Here is a 13,130-nt window from a genome sequence, read left to right as displayed (position 1 = left end):
TTTGCACAACCACTCACACCAGATACACAAAATAACAACCACCAACAAGACAATGAAATTGTCCAACAGTATTCAAATCAATGCACACAGTTAGAACTGAATACAAAATCAAAAAGGTTTCTCTTCACAAGCAAGGAACGATGTCTACACAGCAAAGGCTCAACGAAGAATGTGAATTCCAAGTTTACAGATTTTCAATTTCTGTGACGTTTCATTTGTCCAAAATAAAAAAAGATAAACCATAAAATTGATTCACTTCCTTGTTATCATTTGTCGCTCGCCTTCGTTTTTAGTTTGTCCAATAGAGGTTGTCGTCTCCAAAGAAAATAATGGTGAAAACTGAAGAGCTTTGTGATGAGCAATTAACACCTCGATTTAGTTTTGTTTATTCATAGAATTACACTTGACAATAAAAATTATATTTTCTCTTTTTGTGTGGTAATGTTTTTTTGTCTCTTTTCCGTTGTTTTAATTTTTTATTGAATCTACGACAAATTTCACTTGCATTTCTTTCTAATATTAGTGATGTCACGAGTTTTCGATTGTTGTTTCTAAAATGATATCGATAGTTATGTAATCGATACACGTTGTATCTACCGGTTATTCAATCACTAGAAATAGTGATTTGCCATCTCTGGAGAATATATGTACAATTTGAGTAACCGAGTAAACCAAGGGTAAGTACGTGAACACAACTACAACGAAAGCCCGGTGGAGAAATGAGGTTAAAAGCCCGGTATGCACCTCTCACATTTTAGTAAGGCAGTTCTTTCATATATTTCTTATAGGAAAAAAATCAACAGTCGGTAACGTCACTCTTGATTTCCCTGTAAAATCTTTTTGGATTTGACGGTACTTATAATCCCCAGTCGTCAAATCAGCCGTATACGATATGTACTAGGGATGACATTCGGGATTCTGTTTATGTAAGGCAATAATAATAAATCCTGGGTCGACTGTTGATTCAACCTAATGTCATAATCGAAAAAGTAAGATACAGCAACTCCAACAGTCCCTAAACCGCACTAAACACTCAAACGTTTTGAATGGAGAGGCTACTCAATAACAACTCATGGGTTCCGAGCCTCGGATGTAACAACTTTGCTTATTGACGTAGGCCCGAGGTGGTAATTAGTCTGACTTTTTGACGGAATTTCAGATTCTGCGACTGGAATATTTTTTGCTGAAAAAGGGAAATCATTCATTATAATTATTTCAACATACATCCGTTAGTTGACAAAGCATTACAAATTAGTGTTATTATACAATTTAGTTAGCGGATTCGACTCCGGAGTCATAGTCGAGACTAATGAAAAATTCTGGTGTCGTTAAAATCAAAGCAAATTTAGCCCAACTCCACGGTTGCGATTTTAACGCCTTCTTCCCGTCGGACCACGTGAAAGAACCACCTCTTCCTGGCAAAGCCTTACAAAAACTGAGTCTTTTAGAAGAATTCCATCGAGTTTGACTGTGATTGTTATTGCCACCATGTCACCACAACCGAAATTTAACTTACGAACTCCGTTTGGGGTCATACAGTGACAAACATAAGTATTGGCACAGCGAACAATTTTGATAATAACACCATGTTAAAAGTGATATGAAATAAAAGAATATTTTTATTCGAATTATAACTGCATTAAGCATCTAGATCATTTGTTATTTTAGCAATTATTTTGCTCTTTAAAATTTTAGATTATAAACAAGTAAGGAAAGTCTAACGTCGGGCGGGGCCGACTATATTATACCCTGCACCACTTTGTAGACCTACATTTTCGATACCATATCACATCCGTCAAATTTGTTGGGGGCTATATATAAAGGTTTGTTCCAAATACATACATTTAAATATCACTCGATCTGGACAGAATTTGATAGACTTCTACAAAATCTATAGACTCAAAATTTAAGTCGGCTAATGCACTAGGCTGGAACACAATGTTAGTAAAAAAATATGGGAAACATTTAAATCTGAAGCAATTTTAAGGAAACTTCGCAAAATTATTAGAAGATTAGGAAAATTAAAGTCAACTTTTCGACTAAGCAGTGGCGATTTTACAAGGAAAATGTTGGTATATTGACCATTTTTGTCGAAATCAGAAAAACATATATATGGGAGCCATTAGCGTAGCTAGACAATTTTCCTAGGAGGGGGGGGGGGGGCTATAGCCCCCCTAGAAAAAAATTAATAGACTGAACTTCAGTTCGATTCATGTTTTATTTTATAAAAATTAATAAAAAATCAGACTTCAATATAACTCGACAATTAATTTATAAAAAAAGTAACTAAAAGTAGTTCCACACTTTTTCCCACCAAAAAATGTTTGTGTTGTGTTTCTAAAGGCACAACTGTAAAAGCACTTCCAAAAATGTCTTCACAAAGAAGTTAATTATTTTAAATACGCAGGAAGTTGTTTTGATTCAATTTTTTATAACTCATTTTTTATGGGTATTTTTTTTTTGTTTTTAATGGGTTGTTGTTGTTGTAACAGTTTATTGCGATTTCATCCATTTTTATGGTATACGATTTGGTATTTAGCTTATGGTCAGATCGAGGAACTCTGCGACGTGTTGTGTTTTTAATGGGTAATTTTTTTTGTAATAGATTAAAAAAGAGTAAAAGTTTATAAAATGATACAAATTTTTCAAATTTTGCCGCAAAAATGCTAATCCATTCTAGAAAATTTTAATATTTTAACAATTTTTGAAAATATTCGATAAACAAGCTTTATAATGCATTAAAAATCATAAAAACTTTTATTCGGGAAAATATCACAAAATTCACCTTATAGTAAAGAAACCAACTTACAATTTAGAAGACAATGTTAAGAAATAAAATCGGCAATGCTACCACAATGCAAAGTCGTAAATAGGTTTTCAAATTCTGGGGGGTGGGCTAAAATTTTTCTGGGGGGTCTAAGCCCCCTCCCCTGAGGCCTTCCTACGCTTATGATGGGAGCTATATCTAAATCTCAACAGATTTCAACCAAATTTGGCACGCATAGCTACAATGCTATTTTTACTCCCTGTGCAAAATTTCAACTAAATCGGAGCAAAAAATTGGCCTCAGTGGTCATATGAGTGTAAATCGGGCGAAAGCTATATATGGGAGCTATATCTAAATCTGAACCGATTTCAGCCAAATTTGGCACACAAAGCTACAATGCTAATTCTACTCCCTGTGCAAAATTTCAACTAAATCGGAGCAAAAATTGGCCTCTGTGGTCATATGAGTGTAAATCGGGCGAAAGCTATATATGGGAGCTATTTCTAAATCTGAACCGATTTCAATAAAATTTGGCACACTTGACTACACTACTAATTGTACTCCTAGTGCAAAATTTCAACCTAATTGGGGTAATACTCTGGCTTCTGGGACCGTATTAGTCCATATCTGGCGAAAAATATATATGGGAGCTACATCTAAATCTGAACCGATTTCAATCAAATTTACCAAACATTGGTAGAATGTCAATTCTACTCTTTATGCAAAATTTCACGAAAATCGGTAGTAAACTTTGGCCTCTGTGGTCATATGAGTCTAAATCGGACGAAAGATATATATGGGAGCTATATCTAAATCTGAACCGATTTAGCTGATATTTTACAAGTTTTTCGAGACTCATAAAATAGTCGGATGTACTGAATTTGAAGAACATCGGTTGATAAACACGCCAATTATGAGCAGATCGGGGATAAATATATATGGCAGTTATATCTAAATCTGAACCGATTTTTTCCAAAATCAATAGCGATTGTCTCTGTTCCAAAAAACGACCCTATGCCAAATTTGAGGACGATCGGACTTAAATTGTGACCTGTACTTTGCGCACAAAAATACATGAACAGACAGACAGACGGACAGACAGACAGACGGACATCGCTAAATCGACTCAGAATTTAATTCTAAGACGATCGGTATACTAAACGATGGGTCTCTGACTTTTCCTTCTTGGCGTTACATACAAATGCACAAACTTATTATACCCTGTTCCACAGTGTGGCGCAGGGTATAAAAATTAAACAGGCGATTTTTTGATTAACAAAATTATTGGCACAGGTTCTGTTGTTGTTGTTGTAACAGTTTATTGTGATTTCATACATTTTTATATTATACGCTCTGGTACTTCAGTTTGTGGCCAGATCAAGGAACTCTGCAACTAAGGTGGGGTGCGTCCAGAGTGATCTGGTGGTAAGTCGGGTTGGTTTAGCAGGGCATGAGAAAAGATGACGCGTGTCGTGTGGCCCTTGGTTGCAAATTGGACATACGTCAGCTACGCTGCTATCAATCACTGATAAGTATGAATTGAGGCGGCTGCACTTGCCTGATCTTAATTGGGCTAAAACTACCCTAGTCTGCCGTGGGAGGTCTCTTTCCTCCGGTGCTATGAGCGGTGGACGGACTCCGAGAACAGGATTAACCTTGTAGCTTCTCACCGCTTCAGCTACAGTATCCTCATGAATCCTGTTCAAACCTGCCTGTTACGCTGCTTGATCTAGAGGCTCTCTTTTGTAACGCTGGAACTCGCGCTCTAGATGATGTATATCAACCCTTACGTTCCTGGGTGGTGGTTGTGTACCCATGAGATGGTGGTTTGGATGATCACTGCGATAACAACCCAGGAGATACTGCTTTGACAACATATAATTGTGTCTTCGCACAGGGATGATCTTTGTCTCCACATAAATGTGATCCAGGGGTGTGCTGCGGAGACACTCAGTCGCAGTTCTAAGGACAGCGTTCTGGCAGGTCTGTATGTTATTCCACTGCGTGTCACTGGTCTGCGGTGTCCACACTGGAGCTGCATAGTTTACCACTGACCGGCCAATTGTCTTATAAGTAGTTAACAAGGTTTCTTTGTCCGCACCCAAAGTACTGCCGGCAAGTGACTTGAAGAACTTGTTTCTACCGCGGATCTTATTACATATTGCAGTGGCATGGGCAGATGACCTGAAAAGGCTGCCGAGTATCTTGGGGTAGTTTACTGTCGGAATTATTTCGCCATCGACTCTAATATTCAACTGCCTACGCACTTCCGCCGTCCATGTAGTAAACAGTGTGGCTGAGGATTTGGTGGTAGATATTCTCAGATTTCTAGCAGTGAAATAACTGGTAAGATCAGCAATGTAGACGTTTAAACGATCGCGTATGTCATCACCAATGGGCCCGGATGCCATGATTGTACAGGTAGTTCTAAATTAGTTTGTTGGTACATGAAGTACATTGGTACATTAAGTATTATGCGAACAACAAATACATCGACAGACGGACGGGCACCAAGTGCTAAGCCGACTCAGGAGGGGATTCTTAGTCGATCGGTATACATTTTATGGGACCTAAAATCAATATTTCTGGTAGGCACATTTTTTTTGCAGATACTATGTAGTTGTGGTTAAGTGTAATGAAGTGCTGTGCCAAAACTTATATGTGGCACTGTATATTAAAAAGGGCCACTTGCATACACATGTTATTACATAATCAATGTTTAATTTTTTTAGTTTGTTTTTGTTTGGGCTTATTGCAAAGGTAATTCTCTTACCAGATATACGGAGTGAATTTATCATTTTATTCGGATCAGCGGAAAAACTACTGAATTTTCAGCAGTATGTCTGCTATACAAAAATAGTAAATTTTTTACTGGTTAATAAAACAAATGCTAAAACAGTTTATTTTTGTCTGCTGAAAAACAGCAGTTAGAGCTTGCTATTAACAGCAGACTGTTTTTCTATGAGTGTGTGTTACGATAGCCAATAAATATACTAACAGGTGTTACTGAAATCAAGCAGACAATGTTCGATATTTTAGCAAAAAATAGCCGCTTTCCCTGTTTAACAGATTTTTTCTTGTTGTGTCTACTATGAAATTTCTTTGTGTGTAGAAAAAAATTATGATAATATTTGACAGTGAGGGTATCAATCACCCAAAATTGGGCTACACTTCCCATATTACGTCGCAAAAATATAAACAAACGCACATGATAATGTTGCTATGCCCCCCCACAATTCCATGTGGTCTGGCAGATTGACCCCTGTTAATTTAATAGCTTCAAATAATTTGTTTAAAATCCAAATAGTTTTGAACTCTTGTCTCCTCAATTACAAATTGAACAAAAGAAGAACAAGCTGCTCTTCCCAAAAAGGGACAATGTAGTGTTTTCCTAATTGAAAAATGCATTACAATCAACTCACAATATGTTTTCATATAAAGACAAAAATAGTTTTTTTTTTATTTTTGTTTGTTTTATAACGTCAACTGTAACTGATAAGAAATGTTCGCATTGTTTACTCGTCTCGATTGGTTTTAAGATTATAAAGTTCTTTCGTACAGTGCGCTGGTTGAGAGTGAGGGTTTTTTCAACAATCCACTTACATTACATTCAAAAAATTAGTTAGGAAAAATAGCAAAGTAGCCCAGTTTGTTGACAGAAGAGAAATATGGTGTAATTGCTAATGTAGCAAATATCTGCAAATATAGAGGACCAATTTCTGCTTATTCACCTGTATTATTTACTTACCATATTTATTCTAATATGCACCCAAAGCAATTTGTTAGTAGGGACAGCAGAAAAGTCTGCTAAAGCAGCAGAAAGTCTGCTGAAAAAGGGACAGCAGTCACTGTTTGCTGAAATAGCAAACATTTCCTGCTATTTTTAAGCTCGATTACACTAAAACATGTTTTATTTTGGCTAACACAAATAAAAATTTCAACTTAGGACCTATCCTAACATAATTAAAACAATATTTTATGAATATCTATAGTATTTGACCACAAATTTGAATATTTATCGGATTGAGGCTAATAGCAAACAAACTGTTTGCTGATCGTATTTAGGAGCTTGTAAGTATATTAATATACCAAAAACTACTTTTGGTTCTTAAATATGCTTTGGGGAAAAATTTATAACCTAAACATTTTATAAATTGTTGTTCATTAGGCCCTGAAGTACAAAAATATAACAGCAAACATCGACTGCTGTTTATAGCAGACTTTTTTCTATGAGTGTGCTTAATTTGTTATTGAAATACTGGTTTCAGAACCTATAAAGTATAAGGATAAAATATTTGTTGTCACAAATCACATAATTAATTATCCAATTAATTTTTGATTGAAATTTCTGCGATCGCGGAAATAATAAAAAAAATAAAAATAATAAAAAAATAATTGATTCAATTAATGTTTGCGATTGATTTTTGTTTTAGTTACACAGAAAAATATCACAAAAATATTCTTATTAAGAAGTTGATAATATTGAAATCTTATCAATTAAAAATTAATCGATATAATTAACATTTTAATTAAATTTAAAATTAATTAAAATGATAGAAAATTTTACGTTTTTAATTAAAATATTAATTATCCCAATTAACATTTTAATTTTTTTTTATACCCTCCACCATAGGATGGGGGTATATTAACTTTGTCATTCCGTTTGTAACACATCGAAATATTGCTCTAAGACCCCATAAAGTATATATATTCTGGGTCGTGGTGAAATTCTGAGTCGATCTAAGTATGTCCGTCCGTCCGTCCGTCTGTCCGGCTGTCCGTCCGTCTGTGGAAATCACGCTAACTTCCGAACGAAACAAGCTATCGACTTGAAACTTGGCACAAGTAGTTGTTATTGATGTAGGTCGGATGGTATTGAAAATGGGCCATATCGGACCACGTTTACGTATAGCCCCCATATAAACCGATCCCCAAATTTGGCTTGGGGAGCCTCCCGGAGCAGCAAAATTCATCCGATCCGGTTGAAATTTGGTACGTGGTCTTAGTATACGGTCTCTAACAACCATGCAAAAATTGGTCCATATCGGTCCATAATTATATATAGCCCCCATATAAACCGATCCCCAGATTTGACCTCCGGAGCCTCTTGGAGGGGCAAAATTCATCCGATCCGATTGAAATTTGGTACCTGATGTTAGTATATGGTCTCTAACAACCATGCAAAAATTGGTCCATATCGGTCCATAATTATATATAGCCCCCATATAAACCGATCCCCAGATTTGACCTCCGGAGACTTTTGGAGGGGCAAAATTCATCCGATCCGGTTGAAATTTGGTACCTGATGTTAGTATACGGCCTCTAACAACCATGCAAAAATTGGTCCATATCGGTCCATAATTATATATAGCTCCCATATAAACCGATCCCCAGATTTGACCACCGGAGCCTCTTGGAGGAGCAAACTTCATCCGATCCGGTTGAAATTTAGTACGTGGTCTTAGTATACGGTTTTTAACAACCATGCAAAAATTGGTCCATATCGGTCCATAATTATATATAGCCCCCATATAAACCGATCCCCAGATTTGACCTCCGGAGCCTCTTGGAGGGGCAAATTGCATTCGATCCGGTTGAAATTTGGTACCTGATGTTAGTTTACGTCCTCTAATAACCATGCAAAAATTGGTCCATATCGGTCCATAATTATATATAGCCCCCATATAAACCGATCCCCAGATTTGACCTCCGGAGCCTCTTGGAAGAGCAAAATTCATCCGATCCAGTTGAAATTTGGTACATGGTGTTAGTATATGGTCTCTAACAACCATGCAAAAATTGGTCCATATCGGTCCATAATTATATATAGTTCCCATATAAACCGTCCCCAGATTTAACGTCCGGAACCTCTTGGAGGAGCAAAAGTCATCCGATACGGTTGAAATTTGGTACATTTTGTCAATATATGGCCTCTAATAGCCATGTAAAAATTGGTCCATATCGGTCTTTAGTTATATATATCCGATGACTTATTACACAAAAATTGGTCCATATCGCCAAAAATAATCTACCAAAACTTTATTTCCATAGAAAATTTTGTCAAATTTTATTACTGTAGAAAGTTTTGTCAAAATTTCATTTCTATAGAAAGTTTTGTCAAAAGTTTATTTCTATACAAATGTTTGTCAAAATTTTATTTCCATTGAAAATTTTGTCAAAATTTTATTTCTATAGAAAATTTTGTAATCTACCAAAACTTTATTTCCATAGAAAATTTTGTCAAATTTTATTACTATAGAAAGTTTTGTTAAAATTTCATTTCTATAGAAAGTTTTGTCAAAAGTTTATTTCTATAGAAATGTTTGTCAAAATTTTATTTCTATAGAAAATTTTGTAAAAAATTTATTTCTGTAGAAAATTTTGTCAACATTTTATTTCTATACAAAATTTTGTCAAAATTTCATTTCTATACAAAATTTTGTCAACATTTTATTTCTATAGAAATTTTTGTCAAAATTGTATTGCTATAAAAAATTTTGTCAACATTTTACTTCCATAGAAAATTTTGTCAACATTTTATTTCTATAGAAAATTTTGTCAAGTTTTTATTTCTATAGAAAATTTTGTCAAATTTTTATTTCTATAGAAAATTTTGTCAAAATTTTATTTCTATAGAAAATTTTGTCAAGGTTTCATTTCTATAGAAAATTTTGTCAAAATTTTATTTCTATAGAAAATTTTGTCAAACTAGATTATATACGTATTTAATCGGCCTTTTTTTGTTTAATATATACCCCGTATGGGCTAACTTACAATTTAGAAGACAGTGTTAAAAAGTTTTACGATACCTTGCCATCGGCAAGTGTTATCGCAACCCAAGTAATTCGATTGTGGATGACAGCCTTTAGTAGAAGTTCCTACGCAATCCATGGTGGAGGGTACATAAGATTCGGCCTTGCCGAACTTACGGCCGTATATACTTGTTTCAAATCAAAATATAATAGAAATTTTGTGGGAAAATAATTAGTTTCTATATATGCATACTACGCATTGGTTCATTAAATTTTGCCCCAAATCTAACGAAAAATCCATAAAATCGGAATATACTTGAATATATATAAACTATTGTAAAATCACAAGAAAATTTTTTCATCTAAAGCAAAATAATTATAAATAGATTAACAGTAATAAAATAAATAATTGATTGCTTCAATTCAATATATAACGTTTACAATAGCAAGTATTTACAATAACTATCAAAGAGTAGCTGTTGTGTGTTTTCTCTCTGTTTTTATACCCTCCACCATAGGAGGGTATAACACATCGAAATATTGCTCTAAGACCCCATAAAGTATATATATTCTGGGTCGTGGTGAAATTCTGAGTCGATCTGAACATGTCCGTCCGTCCGTCTGTGGAAATCACGCTAACTTCCGAACGAAACAAGCTATCGACTTGAAACTTGGCACAAGTAGTTGTTATTGATGTAGGTCGGATGGTATTGCAAATGGGCCATATCGGTCCACTTTTACGTATAGCCCCCATATAAACGGACCCCCAAATTTGGCTTGCGAGGCCTCTAAGAGAAGCAAATTTCATCCGATCCGGCTAAAATTTGGTACAAGGTGTTAGTATATGGTCTCTAACAACCATGCAAAAATTGGTTCACATCGGTCCATAATTATATATAGCCCCCATATAAACCCATCCCCCGATTTGCGTTGTGGAGCCTCTAAGAGAAACAAATTTCATCCGATCCGGCTGAAATTTGGTACATGATGTTAGTATATGGTCTCTAATGACCATGCAAATATTGGTCCATATCTGTCCATAATTGTATATAGCCCCCATATAAACCGATCCCCAGATTTGACCTCCGGAAGAGCAAAATTCTTCCCATTCGGTTGAAATTTGGTACGTGATGTTAGTATATGGTATCCAACAACCATGCATCAGTCCATAATTATATATAGCTCCCATATAAACCGATCGCCAGATTTGACCTCCGGTGCCTCTTGGAGAAGCAAAATTCATCCGATCTGGTTGAAATTTGGTACGTGGTGGTAGTATATGATATTTAACAACCATGCCAAAAGTGGTCCATATCAGTCCATAATCATTTATAGCCCCCATATAAACCGATCCCGAGATTTGGTTTTGGAGCCTCTTGGAGGAGCAAATTTCATCCGAGTGAGTTGACATTCGTGGATGACAGTCTTTCGTAGAAGTTTCTATGCAATCCATGGTGGAGGGTACATAAGATTCGGTCTGGCCGAACTTACGGCCGTATATACTTGTTACAATTCATTTATACTAATAATATTTCAAATTTGTAAAATAAAATTCAATATATAATCCATAGAAATAAATGTATATACATTCATATGCATAACGAAATAAATTTATGTAATGAATACTTCGTTACAATATGTAGTTTATAGTAATTGGCCAATTTAAAATAAAATGAAAGTGTCGAAGAAATCAATTAAATTTTTAAACAAGTATTGTTTTTTTATACCCACCACCATAGAATGGTGACGGTGAAATTTGGTCAAGGGAAAACGCGTGTAAATCGGTGAAATCGTTTATTTAAAAAATCAAATTAAATTTCTTTTTCAAGTTCAATTAGTTTAAAATTCAGGAAAGATATTCAGTTAGGCTTTCGCTTTTCCAAATCCGAATTGCCGGGCCTCACGCTTGACACCTGCCATCAGGTTTTGTACAGCCACCTTGTCCACCGTCTTCGCCGCAGAAAGCCAGTTTGCCTTGAACTGCTGCTCGTCCTTAGCAGCTTTTTGGTCTTCTTTAGGTTCCGCTTGACAATAGCCCAGTATTTCTCAATTGGGCGGAGCTCTGGCGTGTTGGGAGGGTTCTTGTCCTTGGAACCACCTGCACGTTGTTGGCGGCGTACCACTCCATAGCCTTTTTACCGTAATGGCAAGATGCCAAATCCGGCCAAAACAGTACGTGTTTCTTCAGGAAAGGCAGCAGACGTTTATTCAAACACTCTTTCACGTAAATTTCTTGGTTGACAGTCCCGGAAGCTATGAAAATGCCGCTTTTCAAGCCACAGTTACAGATGGCTTGCCAAACCAGATATTTCTTTGCGAACTTTGACAGTTTTATGTGCTTGAAAATATCTGCTACCTTTCCCCTTCCTTTTGCCGTATAAAACTCCTGTCCCGGCAGCTGCTTGTAGTTGGCTTTGACGTAGGTTTCGTCGTCCATTACCACGCAGTCAAACTTCGTCAGCATCGTCATGTACAGCCTCCGGGATCGCGCTTTGGCCGTCGTATTTTGTTTATCATCGCGATTTGGGGTCACTACCTTCTTGTAAGTCGATAGTCCGGCTCGTTTTTTGGTTCGATGCACGGTTGTAGACGATACACCCAGCTTATTTGCGGCATCTCTGAGAGAGAGGTTAGGGTTTCGCTTGAAACTACCGGCAACTCTCTTTGTCGTCTCAGCGGCTTCCGGTTTTCGATTTCCCCCCGATCCAGACTTCCTGGCTGTTGACAAACGTTCCCGAAACACTTTAATTACATTTGTAACGGTTGATTTGGCAACTTTTAGCGATTTTGCCAGCTTTGCGTGCGAGTAGCTCGGATTTTCGCGATGCGCGAGCAAAATTTTGATACGCTGTTCTTCTTGCATGGACGGCATTTTGACAACTGAAGAGTGAATTCCAAAATCAAAATAGGAGCAACATTCTACACACACACACACACACACCTTCAAAATGAAGGGTGTTCAGGTTTTTTAAATGCAAAATTTAATGAAATACGTCAAGTTTATATTGACCAAATTTTGACGGTATCACCCTTTAAGTTTGTCATTCCGTTTGTAAAACATCGAAATATCGATTTTCGACTATATAAAGTATATATATTCTTGATCAGGGAGAAATTCTAAGACGATATAAACATGTCCGTCTGTCCGTCTGTCTGTCTGTCTATCAGTCTGTCTGTCTGTCTGGCTGACTGTATGTTGTAATCACGCTACAGTTTTCAATAATGGCTTCATTATCGTGCTGAAATTTTGCACAAACTCGTCTTTTGTCTGCAGGTAGGTCAAGTTCGAAGATGGGCTATATCGGTCCAGGTTTTGATATAGTCCCGATATAAACTGACCTCCCGATTTGGGGTCTTGGGCTTATAGAAATCGTAGTTTTTATCCAATTTGCCTGAAATTTGAAATCTAGAGGTATTTTATGACCATAAAGAGGCGTGTCAAAAATTGTGAGTATCGGTCCATATTTTGGTATAGCCCCCATATAGACCGATTTCCCGACTTCTTGGGCTTCTAGAATCCAAAGTTTATATCCTATTTGCCTGAAATTGGAAATCTAGAGGTATTTTCGGGCCATAAAGAGGTGTGCCGAAAACGGTGAGTATCGGTCCAT

The 13,130-nt window shown here is 36.3% G+C and overlaps 1 long non-coding RNA gene across 1 annotated transcript; it reads left to right on the top strand.

Annotated features, from left to right (window-relative positions):
• Window positions 1–705: 705 nt before the first annotated feature.
• Window positions 706–1,652, top strand: LOC142228006 (uncharacterized). The gene is made up of 2 exons (XR_012720112.1): window positions 706–736; window positions 789–1,652. It is a non-coding gene; the product is annotated as an uncharacterized LOC142228006 (long non-coding RNA).
• The last annotated feature ends 11,478 nt before the right edge of the window (window positions 1,653–13,130 follow it).

The sequence above is a fragment of the Haematobia irritans genome, chromosome 1, assembly GCF_050003625.1.
Source record: "Haematobia irritans isolate KBUSLIRL chromosome 1, ASM5000362v1, whole genome shotgun sequence".
Classification (NCBI taxonomy): Eukaryota; Metazoa; Arthropoda; class Insecta; order Diptera; family Muscidae; genus Haematobia; species Haematobia irritans.
The sequence above is the reverse complement of the archived record's forward strand: the minus strand, read 5'-3'. Positions and strand labels throughout refer to the sequence as shown.